We start from the raw sequence: 16,775 nt of genomic DNA on the forward strand, positions 1-16,775 counted from the left end.
ATATGAGAGCAATACTAGAAAATTATCAAAAGAAATTTAATAGTTTGGTAAAGGAAAAACAAAAATACTGAAGATAATAACACCTTAAAATAGAATCAATGTCAGTAATGAATATTGATGTGAAAATTAAAAAAAAAACACTAGCAAGGAAACTAGAATTATACATCACTAAGAATATACATTTTGACTAGGAATATAAGGTAGGTTCAATAATAGAAAAAAACTTTAAGCATAATTAATCATATCAAAATAACAAATACCAAAAACAACAAAAATCATATGATTATATCAGTCGATGCAGAAAAAAGCTTTTGATAAAATATAACACTTGTTCCTATTGAAAACCCTTGCAAGCATAGGAATAAATGGATTTTTCCTTAAAATGATAAGTATTATCTAGCTATGAAAGGTGTATTATAAGGAAAGCTGAGTACCACAGAATTATCACTTTTGTATTGTGATGTTGGAGAAGACTTTTTCAAAGTTGTTTGGATGGTAAGGAGACCACATCAATTGATACTTAAAGAAATTAATTCAGACTATCCATTGGAAAGTGAAATATTGAAGCTGAAGATTAAATACTTTGGCCACATATTGAAAAGATAGGACTCATAAGAAAAGACCCTAATGTTGGGAAAGATTAAAGCAAAAGGAGAAGGAAATGTCAGAAGATGAGTTGGAAAGATAGTATCCTGGAAGCAATGAACATGAACTTGGACAGATTTCAGGAGATACTGGAGGATAGAAAGGCTTAGTTATGTTATGGTTCATGGGGTCACAAAGAGTCAGACACAAATTAATGACTGAACAACAACAATAAAAACAAAGGACCTATCTAACACAAAGATCAAGCACTATATATACTGGAGATAAACTAGAAGATTCCCCAATAAGATCAGAGTTGAAGGAAAGATGTCCATTTTCACCATCATTATTAAATATTGCATAAGAAAACTTCAATATAGCAAGAAGACAAGAAAAAGTGATTTAAAGAAAGGCCAATAAGGAAAAAAAATTACAATTCTTTGAGGGTGATGCAATAGCATGATTAGAGAATCCATGGGAAGCAACTAAAGAACTATTTGAAAGGCTTAACAACTTTAGCAATGTTTCAGGATATAAAATAAACCCACAAAAATCTTCAACATTCTATATGTTACCAAGAAAACTAGCAGAAAGACATAGAAAGAGGAATTCCCTTTAAAATAACTGCAGAAATATTTGGTAGTCTGCATGCTAAGACATATCCAGAATCTATACGAACAAAATTACAAAACACTTTTTACACAAATAAAGATCTAAACAATTGGAGAAATGTTCACTGTTCAGGGGTAGGCCAAGGCCATATGATGAAAATGACAATTGACCTTAAATTAATTTGCTTATTTAGTTCCATACCATAGAGACTGTCAAAAAAAATTTTTACGGACCTATAAAAATAAAATTCACCTGGTTAGACAAAAGTTTGAGGATATCAAGGGAAAAAATCTTAAAAAAAAAAGTAAAGGAAAGTATTCTAGTGGTAGCCGATTTCAAACTATATTATAAAGCAATAATCATCAAAACAATTTGGTACTGGATAAGAAACAGAATGGTTGATTAGTGGAATAGATTAGGTGCACAAAATACAGAAATAAATGACCTTAGTAATCTAGTGCTAGACAAACCCAAAGATCCAAACTTTGTGGGGCCAGAGGGAGTGGCAAGAGTTCATTATTCAACAAAACCATCTTGGAAGTCTGGAAAGCAATCAAAAGAAACTAGGAATGGGTCAGCATCTCAAAACAAATACAAAGATAAGATGAAGATGGGTAAATGACTTAATTACGAAGGAGGATTATCAGAAGAAATTAGGGGATCATGGAAATTATTTCATTTTTATGAAGATTTAAAAAAGATACTAATTATTTTATTTATCCCATTTAGAAATATTTTCTCACTGGGTTGCATAATTTATTACCTCTTTTTTTTTGCTTGTGGGAGTCCCAGCAGGGTAGCAAATCATATAATATTACTCAATCAAGTTAAAAAAAAACAGAAATAAGTTGGTAAATATTAATAAAAGTGGGAAAGTTCAAATTTTAATCAATACATCTATATTGTTATCAATGTGATAGTTTTATGCTCTGTATGCATGAAAAAGAATGCACACACATACATATATAACATATTTGAAAATTGAAACAAAACAAATAATATTTATTATTTTATTTATTAACTTTGAAGGAACCACATGGTTTCTCTTATGGATTATTTATATTTTCTATGAAGTATATTAATTCTTTCTCCATGTGTTTTTAGCCTTCTCAGAAAATTAAAAACTTTTTCCAAAGGAATATTGTAATGTAATCAAATAAGTTTATCATAGTTAATACCAAATTGATGTATACTGTTAAACACAGAGGATGAGTAGGTCTTAATAATTCATGCATAATAGTGCCATATCATGAATGGATCAAATTGTATTTAGTTATATTGAATTATTTTTATTTCTTCATTATCAATTATGATCATTCTTATCTTTTCATGACTAGCATTGTAAAGATATTAGCAGAGAAAAAGATGTAAGTTGTTTTGAAGTTATTCATTAAGAATAAACACTGCAGTTGTTGGATATGAGATTTGCTTCAGTTACTAACACTGTATTCATAGGTATTTCTAGGACACATATTAAGAAGAAAAAATAATGTCAGGTGAAGTAAGCAGAGCCAAGAAAACAATATACAAAATGACTACACCGATGTAAATGGAAATAAAATTCCCCACACAAATCCAAAGTGAATATTTAAAAGTTACAAAACAAAACAAAATAGAAAAACCAAGGCTGGCTCTAAAAAATAGATGTGAGAACATGTTCATACTCATATCCGTTGCAGAGGTGGGTAGAGGTCCTCAAATGTGACATATTTTATATATTTTTGGATTTTTTAAATGTATTCATGAGTTTCATGAGTTATCCTGATTTTTTTTTCTCTTTTCATATTCTTTAGATTTTTTTTAATAAAATATTATTTGCTATTAGGGTTGGCTCTGTGAAAGGAGGAGAGGAAATAATGCAGGAGATAATTATGTCCTGGGTAATAAAACAAAGGCTATCAATAAAAACTTATTTTTAAAAAATAAACTGTAAATAATGAGTATTGAGAGCATAATGAGGCCTGGTGCATGGTAAAACAGTCATATAGACCTACTAAAAGCATGTCAAAACAATTTGACAGAGAGCTTATGCACATAGGATGCTACATCTGGCTTGAGTGAAGGAGAAAATAACAATCAATTCCTTAGACTCCAATCACTGAGAATTAAGTACAACTCCCTTGGGTTTTCAAATGATTTAGTCAGAATATAGATCCACTGAGAGCAATTGGCATGAGCTTAGCTCCTTTAGATTTGCTTCCAGGTAACACATCCTGTGCATAACTCAAATTAACTGGGGAAAGGATACATATTTTGGAGAATTTGCAATGTGAAACTTTTAGAAATATTTGTAATAGGATATCTCAAACTTTTCAAGCATAATATATATTTTCAAAATTAATTGTTTGGTAGACTAAATGTTGTTAAAACATTAGTGGAGAACATAAATGATGTCAAAAAAGTACCATCTAGATTTCAAATGAGTTAAAATGTTTCAAAATAAGAATATATATGAAAATAAATTTGAAGAATAGAAAGAAAGTATGAATAGGTTTATGTGAACTGTATACAGTTAATCTTCAACTTTTGTGGGGGTAATGCTTCTAGAAAAGAGTGCAAAAGACAAAAAGAGAATGTTGATCCACTGAACCTCTGCAAAATAGGAAGTTACGTTCCTATAATCACCAAAATGTAATCTTTTGCTGGAGATTGTTGAAAATACAATTTTATGCATACAATTCTTATAACAAAACATTAATTCTCATAATATTCACTTTTCTTAACACAGTAACCCTGGAATAACCCATAAAATTTAGTACACAAAATAAAATTTGCAACATGCAAAACATTTTTTCTTACTAATCATTCCCTAGAATTGTGTTCTTTTGTGCTAACTTCTCAATTAAAAAAAAAAACTATAACACATTGATTTCAGACAATATTCCCTTTTGATAACACATGAAATCTACAATACCATAATACTGCACAAAAAAATACTGTATAAAAATTCTTAAAACTAAAACATTTTTTATCCTGAATCTTATCTTCCAATGTGTCAGATGGTGGTTTGATGGCATTATTCTGTAAACTATACTGCTTTAAGCCTCTCTACCTTGCCCACCTTCTCAAAAGTAAGGGAGAGATTTCTGGGACTTCAGTCACTGCTGTCTGGAGATACCAAGATTGGTGAGATCTGACATGGCCTCTGACCTCTGACACTCTGTCTTTAAAAGCTGGTGGATGGTGCTAGAAAAGGTGAAGAATACATCAGCTTGACCAGGTCAGCAGGGGACATAAATGAAACACAAAACTTGATTTTTGAAGACAAATAATGAAAATATGCAATGAATGCATGGGGAGTTCTTTACAATGGTAGGGTTAACAAGATAATGAAGCATCTAGTAGGATGCCAGTCATTCCACAAACTTGTGCTCATCATTCATCTCATTTTTCCCCTTACTTCACATAGCAGTAAATGTGTACACTGCCAACATGAAAGTGAAAACAAGTTTGCTAATAAAAATCACAGAAATGCTTGAAGACACAAAAATTAAATGAGGGAATGTTGAGGATTGACTGTCATTGATTTGATTTTTAGGAAATTTGTTTTATTATTTATTGTCCCAAGACATTGAATTACATGAGGCTGATACAGTCTTGTATTTCTTTGAGAGTTTTAAAACTTGTCTCTGATTTGCTTGCTTTCTATGCCATGATCTACATCTCTGGAGGGAATTTCCATGTTTACTAATTGTGTGTGTCTCCCCAAAGCTCTGCCCTTGGACTACTTCTCTTTTTCTCTACATTTTTGCACTTGGTGATCTCATCAGCTCTCAGGGGTTCAGTTATTATTTGTATACAAATGTTTCCTATCTCAATTTACTCAAACCTGATCACTCTTTGAAAGTTATTCCCATGTCACCAACTACTTATTGAGTACCTTGGATGGTGTATACTACAAGCAAACAGAACTCATTATATTTCCCCAAACCTATCTCTCTTATTGAAGTCCCAATTATATTTATGGTACTAAATACCTTTCCTTAAGTAACATGGGTTTACAATCTGATTGATATCCTCAACCCACCTCTCTTGCTCCTCGTTACGTATCTACAGCCAGCTGTCAACTCTGATAATTTCCTTCACTACAGCATCTTTCACATATGCTACCTTCTCTCCACTCAAACAGCCCCCACACACATTCAGATCCTCATCACTTCTGGCTTGTACTCTTACAATACCCTTCATTAAAATACAATTTCATTGTTTTTTTTTTAATATATCAACATAAATTCCCTCAGAAGCATTCCTCCTAACACTCTTAGAGAGGCATCTGATATAACAAATAATATACTTAAACTTTTCAAAAGAAAAAGAAGAGGAAAAATACCAGTATATCATTCAATAAATTTTTAAAGTAGGTTAAAATTAATGCATTGTATAACACTTCAGAAATTCCCATCTTTTGCCACTGAGTGCCTTATATATCTATTCTTTACAGCCATGCTTTTTATTAATAATTTTCCAAGACTCATTTTTTAATTTTTTTTTTAATGTGAGTGAAGTTGTTCTTTTTGTTTACACTGTAGTCAAATCATATATCAATTTGTTGTCTTGGCTTACTTCACTCTATATAAGTTTATGAAGATCCTTCCATAATTCTCCATATTCACCACAATCATCATTTTCTATAGCATAGTAATATTCCATTACCTTTATTGCTGTACTCCATATGCAATTAGAGAGGTAAGTTGTTTTAACTGTTAATGTCTTAGCAATTAAGAAATGAATTTAAAGTAATAATTTAATAAAAAATAACAAATTTTAAACCGAATTTTAAGACTATCCTTCAAATAAAGATAGTAATATATCAATACCTTCTATTTCTTAATCAATAAAAATCCACTTTGTGTCTAATTCTTTGCTATTGCACAAAGTGATGGTAAAAATATTTTGAAGTATATAGTTACTTTCTTTATGTCAATGGCCTCCTTGATGTCCAAATACAGTAATGGTATCTGTGACTTGAAAGTTATATAAATTTCAGTTTCTTTCTTTGCATAATTCCAAAATGCTTTTCAAAAATAATTATATTGATAAAATAAGCAAAATGTGCTTTTTTTAAAACCAGCCCCACTAAAATTGACTAGTTATATTTTTGTCTTCTTTGCCAATTTGCAGGGAATTAAATGGATTTCCAGGTTGTTGTTGTTGTTGTTGTTGTTATGTGTGTGTGTGCACATGCATGAGTGTTTACTTATAATATCAACACTTTTAGAAAAATTTATACAAATAATTTACATTTATGTATGTGACAGAAAACCTTTGTTAGGGAAATTTTATATAAGTAATATAGGGCTATTTGGGAATACTATGATGACATGAGAAACTGAAGACATCAATAACATTATTTTAAAAATCAATATATCTTCTACTCATATAAATTTCCTCAAGATCAGACTGTTCATTGTTAAAACATGAGGTCTCAAAGAAAAGAGTTGGTGTAAAGACAAGATATGTTCTAAGGACCCTTCAGTTTTTAAATTATATGAATCTAATGGATGAAAATTCTCTTTTAGATTACTTTCCATAACTATTTTTGTATGTTTGTGGCTAATTATTTCATTTAATGTTACCTCTGATTTAGTAGAGCTAGCCATATTTTAATTGTATTAAAATTATTATAATGTAATAACATTTATATAAATTATACATTACAATTATATCAATTACATAGCTAATTATAACTAACATATTTATTGTTATTAGTATTAGTATTACAGAGATTACAAAAATCACCTTTGTTGCTGTACTTCATATGCAATTAGAGAGGTAAGTTGTTTTAACTGTTAATGTCTTAGCAATTCAGAAATGAATTTAAAATAATAAAATTAATCAAAAATAACAAATTTTAAACCAAATTTTGAGGCTGTCCTTCAATTAAAGAAATTAAGAATAAAATCCCTTGATTTTAATTTGATCTAACCACCCTTGCCTGTATGTATGCTTCCAGTATATCAGGAAGGGTTACAGTTACTACTTCAAATTCCAATTTGGGCAAAAGTATGTGTTGTGTAATATGCATTACTAAGCTTCTTCTGCAAGTTATATCTCACTACTCTCAACCCCCAAAATAATGATCCCATAGAGACTGTGCATGCTGAAAGACTAACTCAGAATGTTTAGTTTCTATTGAATTCAGACACCCCATGTATACACCTGGTAAATCTGCTTTATCTGGCAACTTAATTGATTCAGAACCACTGAACAGATGGATAGGATCAAGGTTTCAAAGAACATTATAGTAATTGATACTTAAATAGCATCTTTCTTCCACAGAGCTCAATTATTTTAACATTCTAAAGTATTCTCAAAATATTTCTGTGAAGATATTAGTATAATTCTCACTTATACTCTAAATTTATAGATCAAAAAAACAAAAGAAAAATCATAGTTCACTTAGTATAATTTAGGAAATTAGAATACAAATCAGGATTTCTGAGTTATATTTCAGTGATCAATATTCCAATTTCTTCACTTGTCAGTTTCCCAATGTATTTGCCCAAACTCTGTCTTTGGACCTCTGACTTTTTCAAGTCAGCAAGTATTTATTGAGCTTTTACCATTTGACAGATATTAGGCTTCAGAACGACAAATACAAGCAAAAGGAAAGACAGCTCTTACCCTCAAGTAGCAACAGAGCTAAAAACTGAGAGACAAAGGAGAAGCCAAGATGAGAAGGCCTCTGGGGAATAGTAGAGAAAGAAGGATGGGAAGAAAGTCAGGATAGGAGCACAGAAAGGAATGAAGCCATGAATTTTTAAAATTTTCCCTCTCTTCAATAAGAACTCCTCTATTCACATAATTTCACTTTGATTAAATGAAAAACCAAACATTTCCTCTGTCTTGCCTTTTGTGATATCATTCACTGCATCTACAACTCCTTGATGGAAATTTCTTTAAAGATATCTCACCAATGCTTTAATTGAACTTGTATTCTGAAGTCATCATCTTATTTCTTAAAATGGCTTATTACTACTAATTTTCCTTTTTCTGTCAATGTTATGATCACTTTTCTTAATCCAGTGCCTCACCAAGACCATAACTTTAGTCCTTTTTGACTTCTCTTTCAGCCCTCATATGCTAAAAGTCATCAAACTTTGCCAATTATTACTTCTTAATATCTCTTCTTACTCTTTTATTTCCATTCCCACTTCCAACTCTAATTAAAGCACCTGGAGGATTAAACAGCAGTATAATTGCTTTAGTCCATTCTTCACAATACCACTAGATAAATCTTTCTAAAAAATCACTTTTATTGTGTGCATCACTTCTGAAAAAAGAATAAATATCTCCTAATTGCCTAGATGATAAAGTCTGATATGCATTTAAGAATGTCTGTCTTTGTGATGCTATGTATCACTAGCTCTAAATATAAACCCCCCACTCCATTCATATTCATCTAGTCATTATATCACTAATATGATTTATCCATTGCCATAACATTGCCTTTCTTCTTGTTATCCTTCCTCTTTCTTTCTGTCCAATAATCTCACTCATATCTTAAGACTTTATTCCTTTGTCTTTCATAAATACAATCCTAGTCACTGCAGGCCATACCTATCTTTCTGCATTCCTTTAGTACTATAGCAATCCTAATATAATGTTTTATTCACCTAGAATTTGAATATATACCTCAATGTATCCTTAAAACATTTCTTTAGCCAATTTTTCATGTGGATATCTATAATTTCTCTAAAGCAGTATTGCAAAATACTTATGATACTTTTTCATAATAGTTTTAATCAAGTCACTCTCCTGCTTGAAAAATATAATTGGATCTCCAATACCTGACAAATTAGAACTAAATCATTTGGCTGGTTTGTAGGATCTCCATGATTTGCCTTTTCTTCCTTTTCAGTCTCATTTTTACTTTGATTCACACAGTTCACACAGTGTGCTCCATAAAAACTGATCTAGTTGTGATGTCTCATATGTGTCTGGCATGGACCAACCTCTGGCTCATTTGTTTTTGCTATTTCTTCTACATGGAATGCTGGAGTTAGAGCTAGCATCTTTCTAAATCCAATGTCCATGGACAAGAAATTATTTTTTACATACTCCTTAATACTTTAAATTTAGGAGACTCTATTAATTCTGTCATATTCTCACACGTATTATTTCTTAAAAACATGCTGATTTTTACATTCTTTTCTAAATTGGTTTGCAAATGATAGGATATGGATTGTGAATACGCCTGTAATTTCATTGGTATGGAGAACTATCAGTCTATATGGTATGATTCAAAATGCGCTCTTTCCCCATATATCCCTATTATGTCTGGAATAAGTATTGATCTAGATGGCCTCCAAAGTCCTTTCCAGTTATAAATCTAATTCTATTTGGGTTCTAAAGGGCTTTTGGTCATCAAGAGACCCTATTAAAATGATCATATCTATAGTTTGGATAACACCATACACCATTGAGCAAGATACAGTTTTTCACTGAGAGAAAAAACATTGAAGACCATACCATAGCATAAATACTGAAAGAGGAATTCTATGGTAGAGAAGTTACATGAATGGTAATTAGTTGATAAATTTTATTTTGAATGGTGTCATTCCTCATTAAGGGAGAGGAAGTTTCCAATTAAAAAATTATTTACTTCTTTTATCCTCATACAGCAAAGTTATCATTACTTTAGGCTATCTCCTCAGAGGCAGCAAGATTCAGTGAAATTAATGTTATTTGGGGAGACAGAAGACCTGGTTTTGAGTTCTATCTCTGATATTACCATCTGTGTGAATTTAGGAAAATCACTAAATCCACCTGGGACATATTTTTCTCATTTATAAAATAAGAAGGTTCAATGAAATAGATTCTAATATACTTTATGGTTCAGATATATTATCTCTAAAAGTAGGTCTTTAGTCCATGGTTCTATTACCATCTTCTCTCTCCATTTTCTCCATTGACCCTCCCATGTAATACTCCCAAGGCATCAGCTACAATTGTTCTCCTTTATAAAATTTTTATTGGCACACTGTTTTTTTTGTTTTTGTTTTTGCAATTTAGACCTTTACACATATATTCTTCTCAATGCACTGATCCCTCCTTTATAAATGAGTTAAGTAAACCTGACAGACAAGAAGATGATGCCTACAAGTATATGAGCAGAGGGCCTTTCTCTTTTTTTCTGGGATTTCATTTGGTACCTATAATTAATCTGAGTTTAGCAGTCTTTGAAATTCTACTAAAATTGATATGGGATGATTCCCAATTCAATATTTCTATCCCTGACCTATGTTCCAAGCTTCAGACTGGTATTTTCCACTTTATACCTTATAGTAAGCATGGCTATAAAGCAAGTATAAGCCCTGTCCCAAAGCCTGTTGATATAAGGTTCTCTTCTTGTTTGTTGAGATAAATCCCCTGCTCTGTGTGAGGGGCAGCTAGGAGTTGGTGAGAACAAGAGAGCTTCAGTTCTCATTTAATATTCTTTGACATTTTAGTCACTTTGGACAATTCTGGCTCCCAACTTCAAGAGCAAAGATGGAAAAAGCCAAGTCAACTTCAAGTTGCTGAAGGAAAAAAAAACTTGGGGAAGATATGAAAGGAATTAACAGTTTCCATCATGTCCTTATCTCAGCTAGATATGCTACAGACTTGGAAAGATCAAGGAATGTCTTTTGGTTTAGCTAGTTAATTTGCTCCTAATGAGAGAACTCCTTCATTCTATTATCTGGTATATCTTCTATTATGCATACCTTATCTGATTTCTGTTTTATTATCAATTTGGATTAATGTGTTTCTTTGCTATTCACTATATGTGTTCAATGAAGAACTGGTATTTGATGGGAAAGAATCATACCTTGAATGTAAAACTTCAGTGTCCCCTTTCCCCTAAAAAAGAGAAACCATGATCTGAAGTTAGATTGAACCTGATAATATCCTCTAGACAAACAATATTTAATGGAGGAGATAGATATAATTCTAGCCTGGCATCCTCTCTCCCTAAGGAAAGCAGAGTGACCTAAGCCCCAGTGTCCTGCATCCCTTCTTGGCAGAAATTATAATCTCTTTTGGAGAAGGGTGGAAGAGGGCAAAGAGTCTAGAGATGTTTATTCTGCCTCTTTTTGAGCCACTCAGTGACACTGACATCCCTATTATACAAGAAAGAGAACAGTTCCTTGCAATCTATGGGGCCCCCTTCTCTCTGCATCAGTACCTTCTATCTTGGGATGAAATGAGGCACTCTCAAGGGACTGAACATTTCACAAAAGAGCTTACTTTGCCTTAACACAACAAGGACATGATGATAGCTTCTTTATACAAGATTTCCCTCATCTCCATCTGGAAACTGTTTTATTAGGTATCATGGCATAGTGAGTCACATGTTTTCAGAGCACCCATGAATTTTGAGAAGCATGAAGCCCACATGATGTTGACTTTTCATTGGCCATTGACCAGGAAGCTATGTCAAAGAAGCTAGGACCACTCAAGTTTCATGAGGGAGGGTGTTTCACTAGAAAATCCCTTGGGTGAATTGGGGCTGAAGGACGTTGTATGGAGGTTGTGTGTAGGAAGACAGCTGGGTCAGGATAAGGGTTGCTGCATCAGGAAATTGCTGTCTTACCAAATACCTCCATTTTCACACATCAATGAAACTCTAACTAAACATATTTACAATTGAACCATGATCTTTCCTCAGAAATCTGTGTATATTTTTGATGTCCCTCTTTGGTTATTCACGCCACTATTCTCCATGTCACTCCTGGTATTTGCAGTCATCTTGCATTTCTTCCTCATTCATGATACTCATGTATATATGAATGTTAAATCTTTTTTTTTATTTCAAACATTCTTTTTCTTTCATCTAAGTACCTACCCTTATTTTCTTTCATCTTTAGTGTATCCTAAGAGGCTGACCCCGGTGCATATACCTGCCAAGTCAATCACATACTCTTCCTAAAGATTATATTATCAAATGCAATCCTACTATTCAAAAGTTTTCAAGGACTCATCACAATCAAATGAGTCCCCACCAAACTCTCTATTCAAAAACCAATCAAAGTCATTGGCCCCTATAATGTTGCCCAGCCTACCTTTCTGGCCTTAGGCTACACTCATCGCTTATATTCTATTCTACCTAAACTATATTACTCAAAGTTCACTAAACTAGGTCCCACCTCCCCTGCTATAGGGTTTTAGTTCTTGACATTCATTATGACTGAAATGCCTGTTTCCCTTACGTCCTTCAAATCACGTACATAATCTCTTCCCTCATACAGACAAGGAACTGATCTCTCCCTATTCTGAATGTAGCACTTTGTTTGCTATTCTCATGGACCAATTATATATAATTGTGTGTATACATACATACATACACACAACTATATGTATTTATATACACATACATATACACACATATATGTATATATATGTGTGTGAGTATGTGTGTATGTATGTATGTATGTGTGTGTGTGTATGTATATATATATATACATATATGTATATATTTTTTGTCACACACATGGCAGGTGTTGTTTTTCAGTAGGGTTCAAACCTTCATGACCCCAATTAGGGTTTTCTTGGCAAAGATACTGGAAGTTTTCCATTTCCTTTCCCAGCTCATTTTACAGAGGAGGAAACTGAGGCAAACAGGGTTAAATGACTTTCCAGGGTCACACATCTATTAAGTGTCTGAGACTAGATTTGAATGCAGGAACAGCAGTCTACCTGACTGCAGTCCCACTCTCTATCTACTGCTTCACCTAGCTGTTTACAATAATTTCTTGCATGAAAGGAATAGTAAATATTCTTGTTATTAAAAAAAAGGCATAAAAAGGTAATCATTTATTTTCAATATTAACCAGTCATCAGCAGTATGCGTACAGGCAAGTTGAGTGACGACAGGGCAAATCAGCCTTCAGGCAAGAGGATTTAATGCATACTTACTATCAGTCAAAAGTAATAAAACTGAATTCTAACTGAATAATAAAATTTATGTTCTCATCATTATGATGAACACGTAATGGCCATGGAATAAATTCATTCATTCTACTTTATGGAATAAACTGAATTTATTTTCACCTTGACTCTGGCAATCTCAACCTAATAGATTTCCAAATTGTTAACTAACATTTCTGAAAATGTATTCTGAAGTGAAATTATCAACCAACAGTTTCTTTCTACCCTTGCTGCGCATATAGTTATTTTAGTACTTTATTCAGAACTTCACATTTTCAAATGTCTTTATCAAGTATTAACATAATGTTTCCTCTTACCACCCTCCCACCTCAGTATCTCTTTCAGGTCAATTATTCATTCAGAAACATTGCAATGTAACTTTTACTGTAATTATCCAACTGAAGATTAAAGTGTTTTCATTAAAACAGAAGAGCCAACTAAAAAGTAATTCTTTTACTCATCTCTCTATTTTAACTATCTTATTATTTCAAGGCATTTTTACTTTGAACTCCCTGCTGTATTTCCCAAAGGAGTTATTTCAAAACGTCTTTATTTTTTTCAAGCCCCTTAGAGCACAACCTCTGTAACTCTTAGTGATTGACCTCATCTATTCAGTTACTGAGATTATGGCTATCAAACAACAGCTTCTTTGAATTTCCTCCTCTTCATCCCATAATTTATATCTATATATCTATACATATATATATACACATTTATTTATTTTCTCACCCTTTCCTCGTAGCTTAGGGTAAATTGAACTGTTCTACTTTTTTTAAGTTTAACTCCCTTAAATACTTAGGCTTATAGTTGAGTCCATGTGCTCCTGCTTTTCCTAGGGTCTTGCTACATATATATGCCCTTCATGATCTTGTATTGTCAAAATGTTAAATAGAATCGTAGCATCATAGAAGATCTGGAAAAGACTTCAAAAGCCATATAGCAGACTTGCACAACTTGGCAGTAGGTATGAACTAAAATTAAAATAAGTTAATCTCCTTTGGGCCACAGATTGGTTTTTAGTGGCTCAGTTTCCAAATAAATGTATCATGAATGACTATTTCTCAAAAATATATTTTTAATCAAGACATAATCCAGTGCCTGTAATCAGCAAACAGTTCTTTATGATGTTACCTTCAGTAAAAGACTCCCTGGAAGCAGCATTTTTTTTAGAAATCTGAAAATTAATATTAGTAGCTGCCTCATTTTCTGAGTTTACTTTCTTGAACCATTGCTCCCCACTGATATTTTTAAACAAATTGTATGCTTTAATTTGTTTTTCATTGGTGTCCAATTTACAAAAATTAGAATATTTTGATTCAAAATGGTGACCAAGATTGTTTTCCTTCAGAAAAGCTATTACTTCTCAGCAAACAAGATGCAATATTTTGTCTCTCATGTAAGTAAACATGTATCTATTTGTACACTCCAGATTAAACATTCTATGTTCTAATTCTATCTTGCATTTCTTTTTATCACACATTTTACAAAGTCACCCCTAAAACTTTAATGTTAGAACCAAAAAAATCTCCACAGCAACTGCTCACATAACAAAGACATACTGTACTGAGTGTTTGACTTTGGAGAAAGCACCAGACACTCATGTAACTTGGGGGTGGCCATGAAGCAAGAGAGGGGACGAAGCCCTTGTGTTGTTGTTGTTCATCCCATAGTGGGTGTCAGCTGTGTTGGCTTATTGTTGCACTGACTTTGTCCCCGTTCAAAGCCAGAAATGAACAAAAACACAGCAAAAAGATAAGACTCTTGCTCCTCTCAGACTATAGATAAGCTGATGATGGTAGGTTGCTGCAGGTCACATGACAAACAGGACAGAATGTTCAGTGGCAATCCACCCTCCAAGTTACATGATGGGCACAATAGTGACTAGTGGATGGTGGGTTAAGTTGGGCTTGCACAAAGCACTTGTTACATCTTTACTCTTTTACATCCTCTACATTTCTCCTGGGCCACCTGAAATCTTTTGGTGGGCTACAAATGACCTGTGGGGCATGTGTTGTGCAGGCCTGCTGCATAGTCTAGCCCCCTTTCACCTCTCCATTTTACAAATAAGGAAAGTTAGATCTAGGGGAAAAAAGTGGCTTGACCCAGATCACAAGTGCAGCAGTAAGTAGAAGGGCCAGGATTCGAACCCATAACCTCAATATAAAATATGTGTCCCTCCCACACTGCCAATCTGCCTCCCAATATCTTCCCCTCTGCTGGTTTCTTCCCTACTATCTACAAAAATACTTGTTTCCCCTATACTAAAAAGGAAAAAATAAAGCAAAACAACAACAACAAAATAAAAAACAAAACAAAGAACAACTTCTTTTTGTCCTGCTCCATATTTCAGTTACTATCCTCTTTTCTTTCATTGTCATCTCACCATATATGAAGAATATGGGCAGGGACTATTTCACTTTTGTCAGATAAACCCTGGAATGTGTTTAACAAATGTTTACCAGTTCAATGGTTAGTAGATTTAGCTTCCTCTAATTGGCCAATTTTTTCACTAACTATTCATGTCTTGGCCACTTCTAATCCACACCCAGTCTTCTACTAAAATTACATTATTACAGATAATCAATGACCTAATATTTACTGGGCCCATTTGGCTTCTATCAATTCTTATCTTACTTGAATTCTCTGCAGTATTTCCCAGTTTTTTTCCTGAAATTCTATTTTCCTTTGGTTTTTGTGACACTCAATTATCAACTTTCTCTTTTTTTCTCTTCTTTCATTACTTTGTCTCCTTTGTCATTCCACTGTACAAATATCAACATTCCTGAAGTTTCTGACTTCATTTTAAAAATATTGTTGCTAACAGAATAGAAAGAATGTCTTATCCACTCACAAAGTTTTAGCTCTTACATCTGTGCATATGATCTAAAATGAAAGGTATGGGAAGTGGAAGGCATGGGAAGGCATGAATGTGAAATGACAGGAAGAAATACAGTGAGCTTCTCTCCACAAACTCCTCTTAATATACCTAGAAAATGTATCAGACCAAATCCTAATGGGGAATTCCAGGATTAAAATATCACAATTAATATGGTATCTAGCCTTGTTTGGCGTAGGGAGACAAACATGGAGGTCTTCTGACTAAAGAAATGGGTTGGACCAGGAGTGCACTCTGCCAAAAGCACTATAGCACCCAAGCTGAAGAGGTACATCAGGTCAATAGGAGATCTCAGACCTGTAAGAGGGTATCACAAGTGCCACATTGGATACTACAATGGGGACAGATGTCAGCTGGCATCTGTGTTAGCTGCTACCTAATCCTTGCGCAGAATGAGAAGGAGACACATTCAAGGGAGTGACATTCTAAGGAAAAAGGGAGGCCTTACCCCTAAATGCGGAGACCCAAACCCAGATCAGGAACTTGCAGAGCTCAGACCAAAGAGGCAGCATACAAACTTTGCTTTAGATCAGACCATTTAGGAAGACCTGGAAGCTGGAATATCTTAAGCCCATCCTGATACTATGGAGTAACACAACACTCAATACACCAAACAACAACAGAATCATCCCAATCCTTCCCTCCTTCTCTCTCTCTCTCTCTCTCTCTCTCTCTCTCTCTGTCTGTCTCTCTCTGTCTCTCTCTTTCTCTCTCTGTCTCTAACTCTCTTTCTTTCTTTCTTTCTTTCTTTCTTTCTTTCTTTCTTTCTTTC

The sequence above is a fragment of the Vombatus ursinus genome, unplaced genomic scaffold (assembly GCF_900497805.2).
Source record: "Vombatus ursinus unplaced genomic scaffold, bare-nosed wombat genome assembly UNPS02009835.1, whole genome shotgun sequence".
NCBI classification, from domain to species: domain Eukaryota; kingdom Metazoa; phylum Chordata; class Mammalia; order Diprotodontia; family Vombatidae; genus Vombatus; species Vombatus ursinus.